This window comes from Vipera berus, assembly GCF_964194415.1.
Source record: "Vipera berus genome assembly, chromosome: 3".
Classification (NCBI taxonomy): Eukaryota; Metazoa; Chordata; class Lepidosauria; order Squamata; family Viperidae; genus Vipera; species Vipera berus.
In genome coordinates, this window is record NC_138204.1 from 140,648,123 (window position 1) to 140,661,381 (window position 13,259).

Consider the following 13,259-nt stretch of genomic DNA (forward strand, 5'->3'; position numbering starts at 1 on the left):
ATTTGATGTCTTTAACAGCTTAAAGGCTTTCTAAAGAGAAAATGCTATGGTTGGTGTAATTATTAGAAGTGAATGAAGCAAGTTTTTATTTTTATGTCATTGATTTTTTACATTTCCTGTATTAGCAGTTTAAAGTGGGTACTGCTGAGACAATCTTCAACGCATCAACACTTTCCAGTGCTAGAGTTCTCATCCAATATTTCTTGCATATAAGAAAATCCCTTTAAAGCAAGCAAATTGAATTCAAAGAAGTTCCTCTAACAATTCAGACAAGCTCAGCAGAGTCAATGGGGAGGGGAAGAGTGATGGACCAGCAACTTTGACAGAAATATACTATTGACCTGCTTTTTAATAATAGGTATACTATTATTATAATAATAGGGACGCGGTGGCTCAGTGGGTTAGGACGCTGAGCTTGTCGATCAGAAGGTCGGCAGTTTGGTGGGTCGAATCCCGAGTGCCGCATAACAGAGTGAGCGCCTGTTACTCCTCCCAGCTTCTGCCAACCTAGCAGTCCGAAAGCACATAAAAATGCAAGTAGAAAAATAGGGACCACTGCGGTGGGAAGGTAACAGCGTTCCGTGCGCCTTTGGCGTCTAGTCATGCCGGCCACATGACCACAGAGACGTCCTCGGACAAGCGCTGGCTCTTTGGCTTTGAAACGGAGATGAGCACCGGCCCCTAGAGTCAGAAATGACTACCACGCATGTGCAGGGGAACCTTTACCTTTACCTTTTATTCTGTATACATGATAAAGCCGTCCATTTTTAAAACTGATTGAACCCTGCAGCAATAACAGCAATTCAGCTGCAGATACTTCAGTGAAGGCTTCAGCTTCCATTTTCTCCAAATCAAGTTGCCATAAAGGGGCAGAGGTAAAGCCATTTGTGAATTCTAAATTGGGAAGCAAAGCAGAAAAGGGGCCTTGAGTTTTGTTTGGAATAGGAGGATGGAAAATGTGGGCCATTTGCACCAGGCACATGGTGTAAAACCTCAATTTTACAGACCTCTTCATTGCACAGACTTTGATATAATGTACAAAAACTGGAATTTGCTTATTTTACATAAAGAACATAATTGTATATACGTTACACAAAATTTACATTTACTTTATGTAAGCCCTGCATTACCGACACTTTTTCCTCCCAGTTCTCTAAAATCAAGGTTTTACTTTTCTGTCTTCTAGATGTGATAGTTTTGGTAAAGGTAGGCAAAGGGTGTTTCCAAAAGGGAGGGGGGGGAAATGTCTTAATATTGCCAATCAAACAATGTTGTGCAGCCATGCCATCTTTCTCTCCTTAGGTTTCTTTTTGCATAGTGTATATCCATAATCAGAAAGGGGAGGGGGGGAGATAATTGTGGGAGACACAAAATGATTCAAATGGGAAATGTGACCTGCACCCTTGTACAATTCCAGAAGAGAGGCAAGGTGCCTGCAGAAAAACAGGTTTCGTCCGAAAGCATTTGTTTCCTCTTTTTTTTTTTGGCCTTTCTCTACAAGACTGCACTGTTTATGTAAATACATCCAGATAACACTTTCTATAAGCTTTTAGTTTTTTAAAGTCTATTAATTTAGTGTTTATTAAAAAAACTGTATAGTATTAGGCATTCAGGTAAAGACATTTTAAATAAAATAAAAATTTTAAAAATGGCCGTGTTGTTGCTATTTTCACTATGACCAGACACCTTGTGCAGAAGACAAATCTTCAGAAGCTATGTTCCACAGTTTATTATTGTTATTGTTCGGTTGCTAAGTCATGTCCAACTCTTCACGACCCCATGGACCATAACACAGCCGCCCCCCCATCCTCCACTGTCTCCTGGAGTTTGCCCAAATTCATGTTCATTGTGTTGATCACGGAATAGAATAGAATAGAATAGAATAGAATAGAATAGAATAGAATAGAATAGAATAGAATAGAATAGAATAGAATAGAATAGAATAGAATAGAATAGAATAGAATAGAATAGAATAGAGCTGGAAGGGACCTTGGAGGTCTTCTAGTCCAACTCCTTGCTCCGGCAGGAAATCCTATACCATTTTAGACAAATGGTTGTCCAATCTCTTCTTAAAAACTTCCAGTGTTAGAGCATTCACCACTTCTGGAAGCAAGTTGTTCCACTGATTAATTGTTCTAACTAACCATCTCAACTTCTGCCATTCCCTTCTCCTCTTGCCTTCAATCTTTCCCAACATCATGGTCTTTTCTAATGAGTCCTCTCACTGAGCTTCAGCTTTAGTATCTGTCCTTCCAAAGAACAGTCAGAGTTGATTTCTTTAGGGTTGACTGATCTTGCAGTCCAAGGAATTCCCAAGAGAGTCTTCTCCAGAACCACAATTCGAAAGCATCAAATCTTCAGCACTCAACCTTCCTTCTGAGCCAACTCTTATGCTCCAATTCCCTGGTACTTATTCTTAAAAAAATATCATCTCTTTACACACACACACACACACACACCACCTTAGTTTTCATGCCTTTAGTTTTCATGTACTTAAACCATATATTGTTGGCCGGGGGGGGGGTACATTAATTTTGAAAGTGCTTGCTGTGATTAGTGGTTTTCAAATCCTTAAAATGCCCCCTTTTTATATTGATTTCTTTTAATTAAATGAATGGACCTGAGTATATATTAAGGGGGGAAGGCACCATTTGACAAGATTGAAGGGCTATTCTTCCAATGCAGTTGTTTAAATCACCTGAGGTAGAAGACAGGGAACACAACTTTTAACACAGAGAAATAGTTTGCTGTAAGGCTGACATATTCTCAGCAAGTAAAAATCACATGACTTTCATAGTGCACAAAATCCTCAGCTGTGGATGCAGGATTTAATCTGTAGTAGGATTCAAAATGATAACTTTTTCCCCCCCAATGCTAGGTAGAGCTCAATTTTGAAACATATAAATTACAACAATGCCCTTACAATGCCCTTGTGATTATACAGACTGTCTTTCCTACTAGCTAACTAGGAAGATTCCTTTTGGGAAGAGGGTCTCATATCCCAGAACTCAGTTTTATAAAGAAAAATGGAGTTCTGAAATCTTTCTCTCTGCCCCCAGTGTAATGTACTAGTTAAAAGGCTGAACCGGGACTCTGAAATTCTATGCCCAAGATCATTTATTTTATTTTATTTATTTATTATTGGGACTCATATGCCGCCCTATCTCCCAAAGGACTCAGGGTGGCTAACAATAAAATACAACAATACAAAAGTTAAAAAGAATTAAATTAACAGCCCCAACAGAATAAGTTAAAATTAAAGTTAAAAATTAAAAAAAAACATTTTAAAATCCCTGTCAGTCCAGGTCAGCCTGATGGAAAAGAAGTGTTTTGAGGCCGCGGCGAAAGGACCGGAGATCTGGGGCCATCCGGAGCTCAAGGGGAAGTTGGTCCCATAGGGCTGGTGCTCCCACAGAGAAGGCCCTCCCCCTGGGGGTCGCCAGCCGACATTGTCTAGCCGACGGCACCCTGAGGAGGCCCTCTCTGTGTGAGCGTACTGGGCGATGGGAAATCGTTCCCGGCAGCAGATGGTCCTGCAAGTATCCTGGGCCTAAGCCATGTAGGGCTTTAAAGGTAAGTACTACATCATCCTCAGATGTAGACGTTTAGTGGGCCTTGGGCCTTTAAAAAAACTATTTATTAAAAATGATAGTTTGAAAAATATGAAATACATATAAAAATGATTCACAAACATTAAAACATGAAACGTAATCCTACATATACTTGATGGTTTCTAAATACAGGTCAGCTAGAAAGGCAAAGAATATAGTGTGAATGCTGTTACTCAACTCTTACAGCTTCATATTGTCCAGATGAAATGGATTGCCACAGTGTCTCTAATTAATTTGGAGTAGGCTGGAAGGACTCATTTTCTGGAAATTTCAATTACACAGGGGTAATGGGTCCCAAATTTTGGAAATCAGTCCATTTCAAGTACCTTGGTTCAAAAATTGTTGTCCAGTGATGAAACATTTCACCCAACTGAACTTTAAAAACAGACAGGAGAGTTTTAGTAGTATATAGATTTTTTTAAAAAAAAATAGTCTAAGAATGAGTAATCTTAGGACAACATACATCCCTCTGGATTAACTTAGAGCCTTTCCAAGATAACATTGCTGAAATTAGATAGCAAATCTTAGAAAATCATTGGTGCAATTTTCTACTTTAAACAGGAAACAAATACATTAAACCTCCATTAAGCTCATCTACTTCATTCTTAAAAGTTCCTTTCAACTGCTTACATACAAAAATAAGTGCAGAAAAAGTCCAACCTCGAATGGTGTCATGTCTCCAATGCTCAAAGACCAAGCAATGTTTTTAATGGTATATCTTTCAGCTATTAAAAAAAAAGTGCAGCACTCAAACCTGTCTAGAGTGATGATGCTATCCAGACAGAGGAGCAGACCAAGCTTGAATCAGTGTCTCTATTGGCAAAGTAAATATTATGTCAATAGTTTCATATTTCTAAAAAAGATACTTAGTGCAGGAAGATCTATCTCCATATTCCATCCTGGCCTAATAGTATACATATTTATTTATTTCTTATATATGGCCATCCAAGTGACTCTGGGCAAGTTTAGCTTTCTAAAACCATAAAACATTTAAAACCAATAAAACAATCCAAAATTAAATATACATAGCAGTCAAGTTAAGTAACCAGTTAGCAGTAAAGCCAAGAAACTACACTCTTAAAACATTTGGAGGTCCAGGTTTGGGTACACAGCCAAGTTTTTAAACCTTTACAAAAGATCAACAGGGTAGAGGCCATTCTAATATACTCATTCACTGTGCCCCTACTTCCTGTACCCTCTACCCAAGGCAGGAGCTACAGCAGAGAAGGCCTTCTTCTCTTCTTCTGGTCTTCTTTGTCTTCTGCTTCCCACTAGCTGACACTCTGGCTGATGGGGTTTGCAGCATGCCCAGTCTGCTGGACCAAATTGGATCGATAGAGAGAGTTGGACAAAGACAGTCAACTTTCAGGTAACCCAGTCCCGAGCCATTTAGGGCTTTAAAAGTGACCACCAGCACCTTGAATTGTACCCAGAAATACACGAGTAGCCAAAGTAGCTCAGGTAATAGAGGTATTACATATGCCGTGTATATGATACCATTTACTAGTCGTGCAGCCACACTCTGCACCAGTTGAAGCTTCTGAATGCTCTTCAAGGGCAGCCCAAGTAGCGCTCATTGCAGTAATCCAAATGAGAGCTTACAAGAGCATGGGTGACAATGAGCAGAGCCTCCCAATCCAGGAAAGTGTGCAACTGGCACACCACCTGAAAGTACAGTCTCTTCCTAGCCACCACCGCTACCTGTTCTTCAAGTAGGAGCCATGAGTCAGATTGTGCACTGGGTTGTATGGAGCTATTCCGTCAGAACCGAAGATGGAATAAACATGTCTCCAGATGGTACAAATACTCAGAGCCACAAAGTTTTGCTAGGGTTGAGGCACAGCCAGTTTCACCCCATTCCAAGCCCAACAAATTCTAGACATTGGATAGGGCATCCATTAAATGACTCAAGGGCCTTGAGGTGGAGATATAGAGCTAGAGATCATCTGCATATTGGTGAAATTTCATCCCACCTTGCCCAGCAGCCTCATGTAGATATTAAATAGGAGAGGGGAGAGTACTGAGCCCTGAGGTACTCCATAAAGTAGGACTTGTGGGCTGAATCTCTCCTCCTTTATTAACACTGTTTGGAACCAGCCCTAGAGGAAGGAGAAGGAGAAGAAAACAGCATAATGCAGTGCCATCCACCCTCAACTCTGAGAAGAGGCCCAGAAGAATACCATGATTGATGGTATCAAACACTGCTGAGAGGTCAGGAAGAAAATGGATGCATTGCCTCTGTCCTGCTCCTGCCAGAAGTCATCCGTGAATGCAGTCAAAGCCATCTGTGTCCTAAACCATTGTTTGAATGCAGACTAAAACTGGTCTACATAATCCACTTTATCCAGGGTTATTTGAAGTTGCCATGTGACTACTCTTTCCACAATCTTCTCTAAAAAAAGAGAAGATTGGAAATATCATTTATCATATAATTTATATCAAAATCTACTGTCTTTAGGCCCTATGAAAACACAGTCAAAATATTCAAGAAATGGTTAACTACAATAGCTGATTCATAAAGTGGCTGGGTAGCTTTTCAGGAAATTAGAATAAAACCAGTTTAAGTGGAGGAATATAAGTCCCATTTTATCTTTTCTCCTGAAGCCTATTTTCCACTCAGTTTTAGCAACTGTCACTTCCCTACTTGCTTCCCCACTTGCACTGGAAAACAATATGCAGGTGTTTGGGGAAAGAAGAATAGTTAGTTTTTGAAAAGGAAAGAATAAATGGAGAAAGGCTTGACCAGGCCCTTTCCATAATTTTCATGTATGCACAAAGATGGTTTTTATTTTATTTACTTATTTGCTAATTGTATTTGCCACCTATCTCGCTGTGGGGAAGTCTAGGCAGCTTACAACAATAAAAAAGTAGAAATGAAAAGAGTGTGAACCCAAGTAAGATTATAACAATACAATAGCCACCTCCAGCATGGAACTCCCTTATTTGGACCTCAGGCCAACTGGCAGAGCCAGGTGTTTAGCCTCTTGTGGAAGGATAGTAGGGTGGGGGCAGATCTTACCTTAGAGCAGGGATCCCCAATCCCTGGGCCACAGCCTGGGGCCAGGCCATGGCCCCTTGGGAACCGGACCATGCAAGCGGCAGGCAAACGTGCAAAGCTGCATTTGTGCAAATGGCGCATGTGCACGTGAAACCATCCCCTCCCCCCACCATCCCTGTGAAACCATTCCCTCCCCCCGCCATCCCTGACACTGGTCCTCAAGGCCAGAAAGGTTGGGGACTGCTGCCTTCAAGGGTAAGATGTTTCAAAAGGCAGGCACTTCAGCAAAGAAAGCTCTTCGGGATCCCAACAGATGGAGTCCTTTGATGGGATCCAAAGTAGGCCCTCCCAGCCTGCATGAGTAGAGCCTTGGTGGAGCAGTGGGATAATGCCTCCTTAAGTAACACCAGCTGCCTGCAATTAGTGCAGGTTCGAGTCCCACCAGGCTCAAGGTTGACTCAGCCTTCCATCCTTACAAGGTAGGTAAAATGAGGACCCAGATTGTTGGGGGAAATAAGCTGACTTTGTAAAAATGCCGCTTGGGGGAGGGCAAAAGCCCTAATTAGCAGGCATATACATAGAATGAAGGCTATTGCTAAGCACATTGATTTGTGCTTCTTAGATTGTAAGCCGCCCTGAGTCTTCAGAGAACGGCGGGATATAAATGGGATAGACAGATAGATAGATAGATAGATAGATAGATAGATAGATAGATAGATAGATAGATAGATAGATAGATAGATAGATAGATAGATAGATAGATAGATAGATAGATAGATAGATAGATAGATAGAACGGGCTTGTTTTATTAAAAACAAACAAACAAAACAATCCTGCCCAGTGAAGAAGGAAGTCTAGGAAAGAAGAAGGAAGTATGGTTGCATAACTCATATTTAAGTTTAGGAAATTTAAATTTCCTATCCTGAATTATCAAGACACAATAAACCCTTTTTCTCCTTCATCAACAATATCATCAAGAACCTTTATTACTCCCTCCATTCAAATAAATTTAAAATGTTCTTTGTATTATTCCATGTGCGCAACAATACGAAGATAAATCAGTGCAATGATATGTGTTTGCCAGGATTTTTCAACATTTTGCATTCTTTAAAAAAAGAAAAAGAAATAAATCCACACTTTCAACTGATAAAAGGACCATTCCAGCTAAAATCGGGACTTCTCTGTGCTTTTTTTTTTACTGAAAAGGGGAGATGGAAATAAAAATAACCAAAACAATGGCCTTGTAGAGTTAGATTGTTAAAGATTTCTGATGAGATTTATATAGCCAAAAGAACTCTCAGAAGCAAATCAATATGACTAAGTACTGTACTCTTTTACAATCACAGACATCTTTTTTAAAAAAGAAGAAGAAGATGTGTCTGTAGTTTCATAGGGTTTATCATTTTCTTTCATTGTTTGGCTGAGTTGCCAACATTTTGAATGTGACTTTGCAAATGATACAAACTGAATGGAAGCAATTGGGGAGGAAGGAGCAGAAATGGATCTCTAACATGATGGAAAGCTTTCAGGTTGGAATGTCTCTGCAATCTCTGGGTATTCATTAAGGTTATGGGAAAACTACTGGCCACATAATTCACCCTGACTCATTCGTGATTCTGGCATGTTAGTTGAGAGTGCCAGAACTAGCAGGAGGAAATCATCCATGCCTCTCAAGCATCTATAGTTCTTTTCATCAGAGGAGAGCAAAGATTTCAGAAAAGATGGACCATTATGAGGGCACAAAGGCCCCGAATTTCTTTTGTAACTGATATGTGTATTTTCAGTCTGGGATATTAAAGTGCTTGTAACTATTTTGCTCTTCCCTGCAATGGAAAGGGAAGTATTTGAAAGCTAGACCACAATTTTGAAGCATTCTGTCTATGATAAATTTGGTAGACTTCACTACAGGCTTCTTCACGTTATATGGTCTTTTGATCATGACAACCCACTGCTTATATTCCCTCCTCAGCATTCCCAATAATCTGTTGGCAACTCCAATTCAGCAATAATCTTCAGTGATTCCCGATAATTCTGCTTCCCTGCTGCTACTGCATAATATATCAATATACACTTGCCACACTGAAATGAAAGGGGGGAGATTCTGCTTGGAAGGACAAATGAGAGGAAGAAAATAGAAAATAACATATTGCTGTTTGGAATTATCCGAGTTAATAAAAATAAAAGCTAATGAGAAAGTATTCATCGAGAAGGTAAATGAATGGGTGAGGAAAAACTAAAAAGAATCTTATGTAATTGAAAAATCATTGTCTTTAAACAAAAAAAAAATGAAAAAGGTCCAGATTATTTGTTTCCTCCAAGGTCAACTGAAGCTATTTTTTAAAAAAACAATCTTCTCTAAAAAGGAAAGTTTGGAAACTGGAAAAAAAACACAACACTCTCCTTTCAGCCTCAACAGAATTTGCCTATTCAGAGTCCAACTTGGAATGGGGTCCAAGAGATTTTATTCATCAACCTAGAATATTCTTCACATTAGCGCTACAGACTGCTGTGACTCGTTCCTCCAGTGAAATTGAATACCTATCTGTGGATATGATAAGAGTAAAAAAATAACAATATTCTGCTATTATTGCCATCATGTAATCCCTAAAGTGAGCTTTTCCACATGCTCAATCACTGTCCATTATTTTTCCAAGTATTACTTTTGGTATTTCATCTCTGTGAGGTCCTCAGAGAACCAAGGAGTATCCTGGGATTGACATACATAATAGGAGCGGGGAAGGTAAAAAATAAGCCACTTTATTGTTTTCAAGAGAGTATACCTGAAACATAAACAGTCACTCTCTAACATATCTAGCAGAACAAGAAGTGCGATTTTAGTGAAAATATATACAATGTGTACATTTTCTCCTTCCCTCTTTCTCCAGGTATTCAAAAAAAAATGTGAATGAGATTTCCAATTTCAGGAGTCCAAGATGGTAAATCCCCTGCTACAGAAGGCCCTAAAACCTAAAGCTATTCAATCTTTTCAGGGTTTAGTTGAACTCTGTTGTTCCCCATCCAGGACATTAAGCATCACTTAACTCATCAGGGGCAAAGATATACAACAGGGTATGTATATAATGCATATGATGATATTTCAACTCATGGTGATGGATGATCTCCCCCAGCAGCTTCATGCACATGTTAAACAGGAGTGGAGAAACTACAAAATCTGTGGCATCCCACATACTAGACACCAAGAGTGGGTTTTCTCATTTCCAATCAATGCCGACTGGAAATAGCCTCAGAGAAGGGAAAAGAAGCAGCACAATGCTTTCCCATCCACTCCCAACCTTTGAAGCCAATCCAAAAGGATACCATGGTCAGTGATATTGAAAACCACCAAGTGGCCAAGTAGAGCAAAGATGAATCTGCTATACCCATCCTGCTCCCACCAGAGATTATCCAGAAGCATGACCAAATGCCATTTTCTTCCCATATCTGGGCCTGAAGGGGTTCAGACAATCCTCAGGCAATTCTTCATTAATCTTAATCGTAACACTGAGGCCATCAGAAGGCAGCAAAAGTGGGAACTTTCTGGACACTTTGCCACCAACTAGGAGATCATCCAAATGTTTACACTCATATCTAGTAATTTTAAACCATCGAGTCAACAAGGGAGTGACATTTTTAGCATAAAAGAGAGCTATGCGCTCAGCCATTTCATCTGACACAATGTTTTTGTCCTCACTGAAAAACTGGGTGGAGAAGAGCCAGACTGCCAAAGTTCTCCTTGCACAGGAGCATCTAGTTTGGTTTATTTGCAGATGACACCAAGCTGGCAGGAATAGCCAATACTCCAGAAGATAGGCTTAAGATACAGGAGGATCTGGACAGACTCGAACACTGGGTGCTATCTAACAAAATGAAATTCAGTGGTGAAAAAAGTAAGGTTCTACATTTAGGCAGGAAAAATCAAATGCACAGGTATAGTATAGGTGGCACCTTGCTCAACAGTAGCAACTGTGAGGAGGATCTTGGAGTCCTAGTAGACAATCACTTAGATATGAGACAGCATGTTCTCAACTAACAACTATTTGTTTAGTGACCATTTGAAGTTACAAAGGCACTGAAAAAACAACCATGGTCAACGACCATTGCAACATCCCCATGGCAATGAGATGCAAATTCAGACACTTGGAATTGGCTCATATTTATGCCAGTTGCAGCCATCCTGGAGACATGTGATTCCCTTTTGCGACCTACTGACAAAATCAATGGGGAAGCCAGATCCATTTTACAACCCTGTTACTAAGTTAATAACTGCAGTGATTCATTTAACAACAGTGGCAACAAAGGTCATAAAAGAGGGCGAAACTCATTTAACTGTCTCAGTAACATACATTTTGGGCTTCATTGGAGTTGTAAGTTGAGGATTGTAATGATTGCAGAAATAAACCCAACATGTACGTTTCTCATCATCGTTGTTGAGATGGCAATAGAGTCACTATCTTCTTGTGATATATCATTCCATGGAATCTTTGTTTTCTGTAGAAGAGAGGGGATGTGCATAACCCTAAAATGTCTTTTTATAACCATCAAGGTTTCTCAGGACCCTCTCACTGAAATTTTGGCTAATCACAAAAGCATGGCAATATGATATCTTATTACTCCAGAAGATAGGCTTCAGATACAGAAGGATCTTGACATACTTGAACACTGGGCGCTATCTAACAAAATGAAATTCAGTGGTGAAAAAAGCAAGGTTCTGCATTTAGGCAAGAAAAACCAGATGCCCAGGTATAGTATAGGTGGTTCTTTGCTCAACAGTAGCAACTGTGAGGAGGATCTTGGAGTCCTAGTAGACAATCACTTAGATATGAGACAGCAGTGTGCTGCAGCTGCCAAAAAAGCCAACACAGTGCTAGGCTGCATTAACAGAGGGATAGAATCAAGATCAAGTGAAGTACTAATAACACTTTACAATGCCTTGGTAAGGCCACACCTGGAATACTGCATCCAGTTTTGGTCACTACGATGTAAAAAAGATGTTGAGACTCTAGAAAGAGTACAAAGAAGAGCAACAATGATGATTGGGGGACTGGAGGCTAAAACATATCGGGAACGGTTGCTGGAATTAGGTATGTGTAGTTTAATGAAGAGAAGGGTAAGGGGTGACATGATAGCACTGTTCCAATATCTTAGGGGCTGCCACAAAGAAGAGGGAGTCAAGCTGTTCTCCAAAGCACCTGAAAGCAGGACAAGAAGCAATGGATGGAAACTAGTCAAGGAGAGAAGCAACCTAGAACTAAGGAGAAACTTCCTGACAGTTAGAACAACTAACCAATGGAACAACCTGCCTCCAGAGGTGGTGAATGCTCCAACACTGGAAGTTTTTAAGAAGAGACTGGACAGCCATTTGCCTGAAATGGTATAGGGTTTCCTGCCCGAGCAGGGGGTTGGACTAGATGACCTCCAAGGTCCCTTCCAACTTATTATTATTATATTATTATTATTGTTGTTATTGTTGTTGTTGTTGTTGTTGTTGCTGCTGTTGTTGTTGTTGTTGTTGTTGTTGTTATTATTATTATTATTATTATTATTATTATTATTATTATTATTTTCAGAAAGATAATCTTTCTTAAACATCTTGCCAAGGGAGATCTTGCTAGGGAATGCAGGGTACGTTTCTAGGGAGGCTTTGTTGAATTAAGTTTCCTCTCAAGACACCTGTGCCTTTTGAAGCTGCACATCAGGAAGCAATTCAAGAAACAAACCCAAGCCAATGTTAGCAACTTTTATTATTAGGCACCTGCCAAGGCTCATACTTACCAGGCAATCTAATGCTTACCTCTGTTCTTCCTTGCTTGCTGGTTTGGTTGGTTTCATCTGCCTTGGTTCAACACACATCCAAACAATAAGACTGCAAAGGATGAACCGTCATACCTTCTCATCTCCTATTAGACAAGGATGCAGATTAGGATGAAGAGTTAAGCTATGCTATAGTTACATTAGCAAGGAGGTAGCATTTAGAACCCATACATGCATCCTTCTGTAATTTGGCAGGTTCCTTGCCATGGTTCCAATAAATGAGACAGTTCAAATAAAATGCAAACATTGTTTATCTAAAAAGTCTTAATAATGAAATGAAACATCAGCACTTATGGAGGGATGCCAGAATCTGAAATCTCCTCCCCCCAAACCCATCATAACACACACACAATCCCCCAAACCCATCGTAACACTCACACAATCCCCGCCCTTAACTACACGTTGGATCTGCATCGCTTTTCAGCAGTATTTCAACTTCTCAGAGCTGCTGGGAAGTGCTACATTCTGTAAGTTTTGGAAAGGCTGCACCAAAAAACTAGCAGCCCGCACACCTAACGGCGCGCGAATTATATCATTATATAACAAAAAATTAAAAACAGCAGCAGTACATTCAGGACAAGTGTGTCTGAGATTCCTTGTATCTAAGAATGTCTGGCTTAGTTCAGTGCAACACTTGTTTTGCAGCTGTCTTTCGCAGTACCCTTTTCAAACTTGGAAACTGTCCTATCTGTAAACAAATCACTCGTCTACAAGGACAGATTATTTATCTAGGGTCTGTAATCTGTGCTCTTCAGGCAGAAATTAGGTGTCCAGTTCAGCCCTTCTACCCTATTGAGCCTCCGTGCTATCAGCCCCCTCTACCACAAAGATCCTGCAGG